A 13213-nucleotide genomic window follows, 5' to 3' on the forward strand; every position below is an offset into this window, starting at 1 on the left:
GTCTTATAAAATCTAATTTCTTCTACCTAGCCTTCAGGCAGAAAAATTTATTTTTCTCAAAACAATTATCATAATACATATAATATATTTGTTTACTAATTTTGTTTATTCTCTGTTTTTCTTATACTAAGTGGCCCTTGGGAAAAACATATTCTTATTAAAGAGTTGGAATGTAAACTGTGAAACAAGCAAACAGGGAAAAAAAAAATCTCTTTTTTTTTTTTTTTTGAGGGATTTTTGTGTGTTTGTAAGAGTAGGTAGATGTTGTTTTGGAGCCTATTTTCCTCCTCACTTAAGTGTAGAGATTTTTTTTTTTCCATTTGACTCACTGAAAAATCTATGGGAGCCTTGTAGCCTTCATATGCACACATTTTAGTGCACTTCCACTTTGTTCATTGAATTAGAAAGGACTTTTTATATTAGTACTTTCAGCACTTCTATTTTCTGAGTATCTGGGGATAGAAAATCAAATTTGTATTAAAAATTAATCTTTCTTTGCAAAAATTAGATCTGATTTTAAATATGATTACTGTCTAGAAGATCGAGTAGGTAACTAAAGTTGAAGATCATGTTTTATATTTTTGATCTTCTTGAGCCTGAGGAATTGTGCTTCTTATGTTATCTCTTTGGATATTACTCTTAGGAAAACATGTTTTCCATATCTTTTGTAATATGAAATAGAAAATGAATAATCAGAGCAACAGACAAATTCCTTACATAGATGAAAATCAGAGAGGGTTTCTATTGTCTCTTGTTTTATTTACTAAAGGAAAAATTACTTATCTAAGTTAGATTTATAACTGTTTAGAAAATTCAGAAAATAGAACTGCATTGGGACAAAAATCAATGTTCTACATAGAAGTATAAAAAAAGACTGAGGAATTATTACCTTTGCAATATTGTATAGATGCATTCCCTATTATTCAGTAAAGTTTTAACACTTATTTCCTAGACATGAATTGAATAGAATGTCATGTGTGACAGTTTTCCTTAGCTGGTCAAAATGGAAGAACTTCTTTTCACCTACAAGTGACCTTACATAATGGAGTGACCTTCTCACCCTCAAGTGTGTGTATGAGAGTTTTGTTTTTCCTCTTTAAATGTGACTATGCCAAAGCTTGCTGAAGGAAACCTGCACTTTCAAAAATAAAATTATGATTTGCTTTTCCTTGTAGACATCTTTGTACATAATAGTCTGTGTAGATGTATGTAGTTAGTGCATTCAGGCTTAACAAAGAAACTCACTGAAGCCTGTGAAATAAGCACATGAGGTCTCTCATGAGTACTGAGTTTCATGTGAATTTGCAATTTTTCTTTAATGTATTGTTCAGAGGGAATTAATAGCCACATTGTAATGTGTGCTGTTATTGTAATCAGGTTGGAATAGGCTGCTCCTTTACTGTGGAAAACAGGGGTTTCTACTTGTAGAAGGACTGCTTCCTTCCATTCTTTACCCTGTCCTCCAATTTGATTTTATAGCTTTTTCTCAATTAAATTACAGAAATACATATATATTGAACAGGTAGGCAGATAGATAAGAATATAGAGAGATGATAAATAATTTTGTACTTATGAAAGAATTTCAACCTAGGTGATGTAGGTGTTAGCTACCAGCAGAAAACCTAGGTAGAATCTTTATTTGTATGGGAAAAATTCAATTTATCATTTCCAAGGTTGAGGTAACTGTAAAGTGATACTGAAGTTCAGCATTTGCAATCTTTTCTTTAAAGTAATATTAAATAAATATACAATTTGGGGAGGCAAAAGCAATTTCATATGGGTGATTATTAACTCTTAGGGAAAGAAAAAATATATTTCTAACCCACTGAGGAATTTTCCAGCATTTTACATATTAAATAGATGGTGGAACATTTCCCCAAGGGGCCTGCTGGTGATTCTGGATAGTGTGTAGCAGTAAGTTAAGCTGTGGCCAAATAATACTTTCCTTTATTTCAAATTTCAGTCTTCTACAGGACCTACTCTTTATTGCAATTGACTTAAAAATTGATATTTTTATGTTTGCACACTTTTATAAGTCTTCCATGTATGTCTGAATAATTCATGAATTTGCTCTTTGATTACATTAATATATTTGTATAAATGAGCTGTTTGAAAATTGTAATGTATGATTTGAAATTAGTAAGGGGTATGTTAAGTAACTAAAATTTATGAATAAAAATTGATTGGCTCCTCTGACTTAGGTTGTAAGAAGGAACTCTGCAGTCAATCTATTTATGTTACCAGACTGGTGGTTACCTAGGTATAATTTGTATTGATAATATAGACTTTTAATGACTAATATCCTTCTTTGATCCATTAATTCTAAAGCACACTTGATGTTTAATTTAAATGATATCTAAGATTCTAAATTGAAAATTAATCTGTGAAGAGGGCTGGGGATATAGCGCAGTTGGTAGAGTGCTTGCCTTGCACGCACAAGGCCCTGGGTTCAATCCCCAGCACCACCAGCACCAAAAAAAAAAAAAAAAAAAAAAAAAAAAAAAAAAAAAAATTAATCTGTAAAGAATCCAAAAACAGTTCAACAACCTCCATCTCTCATAGGAGTATCTTAATACAGACTTATTGCCATTTAAGACCACTGAAGCATTAAGCTTTTGCTTTGGATTGTAATCATTTCAATAATTCTGTAGTAAAAGAAACAGGTTTTACTGAGTTTCAAGAGGAAGGTTGTACTCATTGGATTTATGAATCTGTATAAAAGTTGAATTTCTATTCACCCAGATGTTTTATTTTCCAGTTAATTTATATGTAAGTTGATGTAAAACTTCTGGATTATCATAATCATTTTTTACATAGAAATAGAGAAACAGAGGTGCTGCAATCATAATTTAAAAAGAGAAAATTAAGAGAATTGAAAATTGTTCAATTAAAATATGGTAATTCATGTACAAAAAATGAACAGCCAGGACTTCATTATCCTTGGTTGCAGAGTTCCCAGACAAAACTCTGTATTGTCATAGTTTTTTTTTTTTTTTTTTTTTTTTTTTAAGTGCTGAGAGGAGCTTTTATAAAGATCAGACAGGAAACCTAATTTTAGAAGGAAAGAACTGTCAGGGAAGTCCATGGTGTTCTTTGCAAGTATTATTTTTTGTGAATCAAGATGACTATAATGAAATTCAGCTCCTTATAAGTAAATAACCTAATGTGGAAAATAAAAGATTCCTTAAATTTTAGAGACTCACTATTAAAACAAAATACAGTAGACCTTCTTCTCCCTTTTTGAGGTGTTCTCCTTACCTTCCTCCTTTCTTCCTTTCTCCATCCTATTTGCTATTAGACATGGTATTTGTTTAGAAATTATTGTAACAAGGCATCTTGAACTCTCACTTTTTAGCTTTCCACCTAGCACGCTAGGTGGAAACTCTTAATCCTATCACTTTGATATCAGTAAGTTACATAAAGACAAATGACTACAAACCTGGGATACTCAAGTTCCACAATGACTTTTATAATGGAAAATTTGGTGAAGGTTTTAGATCACCAGCATTTATGATTCTTTCCACCTGTCAGTGGACATTATCTATGTAGTTCCCGTCAGAAGATATGGTGCTCAAATAAAAAGTGTTTCAACTGTCTTGTGTCCAGGTAGTGATGACATAATTAAAATGAGGTACTGACTACCAACTCCAGCAGCATTAGATGACATTGTTTGTTTTGTTTTCATCCTTTAATAGAGAAGTAAAATTCTTCATGGAATTTTAAAAACCCTAAAGAGGGATTTCAATGAGAAAACAATAGGCATCTAGAGACATTAGTGATGAAGTTACTGATTTTACTTTATCTGCCTTGAGCCATCTTTGCTGAGTTCTTATATCTTGAAGTAATCAGACTATTTTTCTCAACTTGATTGAACTCCTGCAGTTTTAATTGCAATTGCAGTTCTGAAGTAACTGTAGTCTATATACAACCTAAATCCTCCTCCTTTGAGGAGGAAATTGGTAATTCTGTATTTTATTAAAGTGAACCCAAGGCTCCAGCAAGCTTCAATCATGCCAGTTCTTACATCAAAATCATTATTCCAAAGGGCACTTATACATTAATGTCATATTATTAAAGTGCCTCATGGCTACTTGACATAACAGTCTTTATTTTGCACAATTTGGTGAGATGTACTTCTTTAGATCGGGCAACTGGGACAAGACTTTTAACCACAGAAGTTGATTAGATTGACCAAATTCTTTCCTTATCCTTAGGTCTAACTGGAGAAGATCCATTAGCCCAGGGTGTTTTGTTTTTTTTTTTTTTAAAGAAAGTGATGCATTTTATTTACAAGAATGAAAATCACAAAATAGGATAATTAATTATAGTTTGGTAGAAATTATCCTAAGCCAAGACCTTTAAGGGAAATGTTACAGGCATGACTATTGCACTGTCTCATTCCTCCTAAGCAAACTGTGAAACTTTAGCCAGTATCCAAGGATTTGATTCATAGGATATTGAAGTGCAAATCACTTTTTTTGCTGGGCCATTCATTTCATTTGTTGCTATTGGATTGTCAGATAATTCTACTTTCAGGTGTCTATATTGGTATACTTATTAGAGAGAAATTTTAATCTGTCAGTCTATAGTTCTAAGTTTAGTTAGCTATAGGGAATTTTTTTTCATCTCTGAAATTCAGTACTGAAAGCTATACAATTCTATTTCTTCCCTTTTTTTTCTTTTTCTTTTTTCATTTCACCACTATGTGCTAGATGTTTGACTTTCATTCAATTTAAACATACTTAGCTAGTACCCCAAGCAAAGTCTCATGAATTTTAGAGCAAAATGCTTTCCTAGAGTTGAGGCACATGAGGCTCTATTTGATTGACACAGCAGTGAAGAAAGTGTTCTCCTGGTGGCTTTACCTTAGGATTCTATTTACAAACTTATTCTCCATGGATTGGGTGCCACTAGCTACTAGTAAATGTTCCTCTGGCTGCAGATCTATTAGAAAACTTTCTATCAACAATCAAGTGCTGCCTTATAAATTCTCCCTTTTGTTGTTTTCTGCTTCTGAGTTTTGTTCTAATGTTTCCGAGTCTATCAAATTTGGACTATTGTGACTGAATTTCTTTAAAGTACATGCCTATATATTGAAAGACTATGGATTGAAGTAGTGTGAAATGCCCTCTATGGAACCCAAAGGGTGGGTTGGACTGGACTGGAAATGCTATTGTCTCACAAACTGAGTTGTTCAGGAGATGACCGTATGCTACCATCTAATAGTAGAATGCAGTCTTTCAGTAATGGGAATTAGTTGCAACTGCTTAATGAATTTTTGTTTTTCACAATTTAGGAGTCAGAAATAAATTAATCTATTTTTCATTCATGGAAAATATATTTTAGATAGCTTAGCATGAGAAGCTGTGGTGGGGGAAAAACAGTTACACAGACACAGTGTCATCTCGGCAATGTGCAACAAGAGATGCTGTGACAGTATCCATCTGGTGAGAGAAAGAAAACGTCTTAACGTCATCACTGTTGCCTGGTTACAGCATTTTCCCCCCCTCATCTAGAGCTGTTTTCATTAGTTTAAAGTAGGTGACTTTTAATAATAATTTGAGAAGCAGGAGCTTAAAGGTAAGCTACATGAATTTGGTTAGTAGAGGGAAAGATCTTTTTTGACTTATAAGGCATGTTTGATAATACTTTCTCTTTTTAAAAGTGAATAACTGTTTACAAATTGTTAATCCACCTGAAAGTGAATTCCCAAACCAAGCAGCAGTCATTGGTTCATATATTTTCATCTTTATAGAATTGTAATGTGGAAAGAACATCAAGTTTTTTTTTAAAAAAAATACGATTATATGAATTAGTTAGGAGATATATAATTGTTTCTTAGAATCACTATTTCTGCTCATTATTTTATTAGTGATACTGTTTTGCCAAGAGACCAAACACTGGGAAATTGATTAATAATATAGTTGGTTTGGTCTTTGAAATAACATCTATTCTAATTCTCCTGTGATTGGCAAGGTTCACATTTAATCCACCATAGAAAGATGCAAATGTCATGTTTTTATAGATCTTCACAAAGACAGGAGTTTCTAAACATTTCCTTGGGGAGTCTTACTGTCTGGAAATTGGATTCCCTCTGTGTCATACAGAACTCTACACTGGGGCCCACTGGCCATACCAAATAGTTCATAATTCCTCTTTTGCTGTCAATTTTAATTTGGAAAACAGCAGGTGACTATGCTTCTTGGGAAAGCAATGTGGTAGTCAAGAGTGGTATTGAATTGTGATAAGACTGTACTTAAATCCTTGTTCCTCTATAGCCGTGAGCAAGTCCTTGATGTTCTGCTCAAGAGTTTCCTCATGGGCTTCAAGGAAAGCTCTAAATGAAGTGAAATATGCACAAGCAACCTAACAGAGTTCCTGTTCTGTAGTCAACACTCCATATGCAGTATTTTCCTTTGCTTATCTTTTCTGTGAATAACTCTTCGTGACTGTAAAGGTCATCTTTAGTATCCTGACCTATGGATATTCCGTATTCAAGAAACCTTAGAATCTACGAGCTCTGTTTATCTATAGAGTTTAATTTCTTCAAGTCATCTTGCTTATTAGCGTCAAAGCCAGAGCTCTCATTGTTCTGTGTGGCCCAGGTTCTCTTGGTATGTTTTATCTCATGCTTTCTTTAATTCAGCTTTTCTTATCCAGTTGAACTGCAGGCTGTTTATGGACTTCTTCATTGAGTCATCCACAATATCATGGAAAGGAAGTAGGATAAGACCAGTATCTCACAGCTTGAATTAGTGGTTTGCTTCCAGCAGAAAAATTCAAGTTGCTTTGAATTAAGTATTTTAAACTATAATCGCACTATCTCCTGAACACAAAGATTAAATTGATTATCTTTCACCAGTGGTCATCTCACTGTTTCTGCTTTCTTTTTGCTATCACCATTCAAGTTATTTATAGCTTACTGTGTAGATTCAGAGGTGGAGAGAGTGATTTCTGTACAAATTGCCTCTCTTCCCATCATGATTAATACGACTCAGCAGTACCAGGCTGCTGAACTAATTTATTTTTAGTACTTCAGATTTCAACATGGACTACCATCTTCTCAATCCACTTTGCCTAACCGTAGTGTTTCAGAACCACCACAGACGCAGCAGGAGCCCCATATTTACTGAGCTAAGCTTCTGAAGTCACCATCATGTTCTTTCCCTTAATCTTTGTTTACATGTACTCTTTCTGTATTGTCTTTAATTTCCAAATCCAGAACCTTGGCATTTAACCTGGACTTCTTTCTCTTTTCCCAGATTTCAATAATGATCAAGACTTTTTAATGTTGGTATTTGGTCATACCTTCCCTATATCAGACTGCCAACATCTAACTAATTTATTGCTCTGGGTTTGGATTATTAAATTGGTGTTCCAGATTGTGAGTGAGGAGATTTTTCTCTAAAGTGATTCTGAGACAATTGCCTCTACTAGTCTCATTGTTTCAGTTATTGTTCCTTATCTGATACCCAAATTTCTTTACATGCCATGGAAAGTATTTAAAAATCTGACTCTGTTTACCTCTTTCACTTTTTCTTTTATCTCTGTTAGTCTGCCTACCACTACTAGGCTTTGCTCTGCTGAATAACACGAGGTCCCTTCTTGTTTTCATTCCAGAACTCCACACATACTGCTGTTTGGTATACTCTTCCACCTTTTTCATCCCAAATAATTGTCTTTCAGTGAGTAGCATATACTTAATAAATACTTACTGAAAAGCTGACCTTTGAGTATTATTCCAGAAATAAGAAAAGTTTGTAATAGAATTCTAGCAGTAACATAAAATCTCTCCCTTCTTGAAGTTCTCTATTTCTCCTCTCTGGTTCCTATGGGGACTGCATTCTGTGATTTTCCTATTTATTTCTTAAGAGCCCTGATCTCAATGATGAGAACTGTAGCCTAAAATCATGTCAGAAATTTTTATTTACTAGCCAGCAAGCATTTTCTGAGCACAAAATGTCAGAGACTGGATTATTTGGTTCTGATGATACAATTGACTCTCAGGCACACAGAAGAAAAAACATATTTCAGCTGCAGGCTAGGAGAATGTCTTTATGTAACTATATGCATAATTATTTTTGAGGATAGCACTCTATCTTCTAAAAAAAAGATTTTGCTATATTTTAGTGGCAAATGCTCTGAGTATGTATGACTACACAAAAAACGTTGCACCAAAAGCTGAACAAAAGTACCATATCATGATATTGTGAATCTGGTGCTCTGTGTATTGTTGATAGAAATAACTCAGATAGTACTCAGTGGTGAGTTGGCTGGTTCAGAGGGTCTGAGTTGACTTTATTCTACTTACTGCAGATGATAAGAGGGCTGGATTCACCTAGAACTACTGACTGGAATTGCTGCCCACAGCATGTGTAACTTGAAGGACTCAGGGTAGTAGACCCTCTGTGCATGAAAGCTAAGGGGCTCCCGGAGATAGTGCTTGCCTATATGTGTCATAATACCCACATCAGTGTTGTCAAAGTAGTGCAAAAGTGACCATAAATTAAAGAGAGGAGACATAGAACCCACCTCTTGGTAGGAAGAATATTGAATAATTTTGGCCATATTGAATCTACCACTGTACATAAATTGAATAGTTGTGCATTTAACTTTTGGGACATTTCATAATTTACACTTTACTTATCATTCAGATATAACTTTGGTTAATATTTTAATGTGTATCTTGCCTAGATGTATACTGTGACTCAGCACATATTGTGAACCAAAAAAGTATTTTACTGTACAATCTGTTTTACCACATTTTTTTTAGAGAATATATTCTGAGATTTATTTTCAATCAATAGACAGTCTTCTCTGGTAGTTGAATGGCCTTGCATTATTCCTTAATATAAAATCCTTCCTATTTTTGAACAATCTTCTAAACTCTAACATAAATAATACTATGAGGAACATACTTGTCACTATATATAAACTATAAGTATATCCTTTTATGCATTCCTTGAGATGAAATAATTGGGTTAAAATTATGTGATTTTAGGACTGTATGTGATTTTAGGACTTTTTGTAAGTGTTGCCAAATTGCCTTTCAGAAATGCATAGATACATAGGTAGATAGATAACAAAATGATTATTTTTAGTTTGTGTGGGCCATCTACCCACACAATTTGAATCCATCTACCACCTGAGTCCTAAGTATAATCTTGTGAATTGTCATAAGAATTGGTTTCTGATGTTCAGGGAGTCACAGGATCTATTACCCCATTATGCTAATGCAGGTCTCTCTCTCTGCCTTTCCTCTCATTCATCTCTCGGGAAGTCGAAATATAATAAATCTGGCCATAAAATCGTCGCAGTATTATGAAATGATCTTTCCCCTCACTTTATCTCTGACCTTATTTCCTATTAATACTTTCTGCTTTAACACATTGGTTGCCCCATTGTTCTAGAACACTCTAGGAAAAAGCCTACCTTGAGAACTTTGCTTTTGAGGGTCCCTCTTTCTAGATATTTCTGTCCCATGTCCTCACTTCTTTCAGGTGTTTACTCAAAGGTCACTTTCTTGAGCTGGAAGATCATTCCTGCCCAAACAATATAAAATTGCAACCTCTTGTGACATTTCATAACTCTGTCTATGCTTTAGTTTTTTTCATAGCATTTATCATTCTTTAATATATATTTTAAGTTTGTATATTGCATATTGTTTGTCTCCCCAACTAGAATTCGAACTCCATGAGGGTAAGGGTTTGAGTCACTTTGGTTTATTGCTGTATCCTCATATCCTTAGTTCTTAAAATAGCAGCTAGTTCATAATAACTATTCAGTGAATGTTTGCTAATTAAGTGAACTATACCACCACTGCTTCCATTTTCAGATATGACAGCCTGTTCTCACTCCCTGCCATAAGGAATTTTCTTCCTCTGCTGAGACTTAGTCTAGGTGACCCGCACACCCTCTGTGTTCTCCATGACAACTTCAGGAGTGACTTACTTGCTTGTTATATTCATATACTTCTTTGAAATAGTCTGGACTAGGAAAAACTGTTTAATTTTTTTGACTAGGTCTGAGTATTTATCATATATAAAAAGAATATTTCATTTTCTCTCTATAGTCTTATGGTTGGATTAAATGCAATAATATGAACAACAACAAAAACACCTGGCAATGTGCATAGCATAATAATTTTTGAAATATTATGTCTGTTAGTTCTTTCTTTTTTCCCCTTCAGTTAGAAGTTTTTTTTTTTTTTTTTAAGGAAAATTTCATTGGGTGGCAACTCACTATGCAACAGAGCGAGGCAGTAAAGATTCTGTGAGGTTTCTCTATTGGCCTCTGCAGATGAATGAGATAAATGTGCCCATGTGACACTCTTCACATGTATTGGTTCCTTGCCATCCTCCTACTGGTTGTCTCTGATCTAAAGAGATTGTACTGGTGATTTGCTAAAGTTTTTTTTTTTTAATTGCTTTTATTTTTTAAACACATGACAGTGGAATGCATCACAATTCTTATTACACATATAGAACACAATTTTTCATATCTCTGTATATAAAGTATGTTCACACCAATTCATGTCTTCATACAGGTTATTTGGATAATGATGTCCATCACGTTTCTCCATCATTTCTAATCCACTACCCCCTCCCTTCCTCCTCCCACCCCTCTTCCCTAAAGAGTTCATCTATTCCTCCCATGTTCCCTCTCCCTACCCCACTATGATTGCTTAGTTTTACTTCTCTGTGTGTGGTTAGATATCTTTGTAAAGGTTTCTCCAAATGCAGTTTCCAATTCTCTTCCTTAAGGAGAATGTTCTGGTTTGTTTAATGTAGCTATTTCCCACTCACAGCAGGACATCTGTACTTCCTCTCTCCCTAGATAACTGCTGGCCAGTTAATTATAGCCTGGGTGGTGTGCAGCAGATGTTTTAGGAACATCTTTGAGATGGGCCTCTGAGAGCCATTAAGATTTTAGTCAAGAACTGCAGCCTGAGGGCTTTCTCTATCCAGAAAGTCTGTTCTGCACTTGGTCAGCTTGGGAGACTGGGTAGGTATAGGTCCACGTGTAGGAATGTGTGCCACATGTCTATATGTTTGTGCTGCAGATGGATCAGTCTTTGATCCTAGGATGTTCAGAGGTACAAAGAGAGAAACCAAAGTGTCTATCATGGCCTTTCTCATCCTGCTTTTATCCTAATGACGACTCCTTATTGGAGTCTTAGGAACCACCATTTTTTTTTTTTTCTGATGGTATCATCTGTACTTCAGGAGCAATAGCTCTGATTCAATACCTAAATAAATTTCAAAATAAGGTTATTAGGATACTTGAATTATGAATGTTCAAAGCATAAACTTATTTCATCTACTTCAAGTAACCTGAATGAATCATCTTTCTCAGTGCCCTTAAAATCTAGATTCAAGTTCATTATACAGAAAAACACAGTTTTTGTAGCTGTATTGTAATCATAAACTAACAAAACAGCTGAAGGTTAAGAATAATAATCTCTATACAAACATACTTAAGAATCTCGGGAGGTGTGAGTGTCAGCCTACTCAGGCAGGGTTGGTGACAGTGTCTAGCTGATCTGTCCGTCCCCGTCTCCTCCTGCATTTGAGACTGAGCTTCCTTCTTGCTCCCTTTCCACACTCACCTTCTCCCAGTGGGATAAGGACAAAGTGCTGACATCTTGTATAATAATCTACAAGATGGAATCAAGTTTGGAGTAGTTTGAGTTTTGTTTTTATGAGGTGTTTTTCATTCTTTTTTGTTTTGTTTTGTTTTGTTTTTTTCTCTCTCTAGGTGGTAGGTACTGGAGCCATAGATGGGTACCACTGGTGGTTCACTTGTAGATTCTAGAGCCATCTGTTGACAAGTAGTGGAGACCTTCTGGTATCAAGAACTGCAGAGAGTTTGAACTAATATAATGGGAGTGCCCCTCTTCATAAACTAAGCTGGGCAAAAATAATTTTTGAAAGAGGCTGATTTAGCAGCTACCTTCCACCAGGGTTGGAAGAGAAACAGAAGCAGGTTGAAGGGGTGATCTCCTTTCCTAGTGTGTCTTCGTAGCCTCTGATCCTGTATGGAAAAGAACTTGGCATCCTGTGGACCTTTAAGCACTTCACTCTATAAGGTTGCTTTTTGTCCTCTCTCTTACTCATGTCTCTCAAATCAATTTTGAAGGAGAGCCCAGGTGAATACCTAGACATTCAGAAATAAGATAAAATAGGACAAAGGAGAAAATGCTGTTAACCCTTCCAACCATGTGGATTTCCTTCTGTGCTTTGATTGTGCTGTGGGGTAAATGGGCAGGGTATGGCCTGTCTGTGGAATGCCATTTCATAAGGCTTCTTCCCAATTTTTGTCATGATATAAAACTATTTGTGGACTCACTGTTAAAACATCAGAATTATCTAGTTCTGGTGACTTTCTCAGCCTTAGCATTGAGCATATAGCTTAGCATCCTAAGCACTAGACTGTGACTTAGGAGCTATGTATTCATGTTCAAGAGTCCATCTTCTGTTATTAATGCCAGATGAGCCACCATTTGTAAAATGTGAATAATAAACTGAACTACTCTGGAAGGGTAAGGAACAGTCATAAATTCTTCCCATCATTCTAAGGTGATATAAATGTATGGTAAATTATGGTTCACAGCATGGAAGAAGGAATACATTCTGCATATTTAGAAAGATGAATGTTTTCTAATTTTTTGGATTACTTTGTATATGATTGATTTGACAGTTAATCCCTTGCAGGTATTTTTGTGTAAGTTTGTGAGTATAATGTTAAGACAGTTGTTCCCAAACTTTTCATATCAATGTCCTCTTATCCTCCTCTTCCATACATAAACATTTTATATCCTTAAGATTCTGGACACTCCAAATTTGTATTCAGGTATAACAAATGCATTCCTCCTTAAATATAATCACTTTGGAACTATCGTTATCAGGAAATAGATGCTACTATTCTGGCTGTTTTAACTTGAGATGAAAAAAAGAAATTTAACACTTTTGTTAGTCTATGTAAGCTTATTATAACTTTATGGTCTTGATGAACTAGTATAGCATGAACATATGCCTTCCTATGTCTAGGGGCTTCTAGACATGCAGGGTCAACAGACCCAAAACGAGTTGGTAAAGCACTGACAGATTCAGTGTGAGATGCAGGGTCTCTAGGCAAGTGCAATTGTTAGGAAATTAAAGCATGACATTATTCTCACATTTATTTTATAAACAAAGGAGGCTATTTAATTCAG

At 34.9% G+C, this 13213-nt stretch overlaps 1 protein-coding gene across 1 annotated transcript in view; it reads left to right on the forward strand.

Moving 5' to 3' along the window:
* Positions 1–13213, forward strand: part of Acss3 (acyl-CoA synthetase short chain family member 3) — a 162242-nt gene that overhangs the window by 115019 nt on the left and 34010 nt on the right. The gene's annotated exons all lie outside the window — the stretch shown is intronic.

This window comes from Callospermophilus lateralis, chromosome 4, assembly GCF_048772815.1.
Source record: "Callospermophilus lateralis isolate mCalLat2 chromosome 4, mCalLat2.hap1, whole genome shotgun sequence".
NCBI lineage: Eukaryota > Metazoa > Chordata > Mammalia > Rodentia > Sciuridae > Callospermophilus > Callospermophilus lateralis.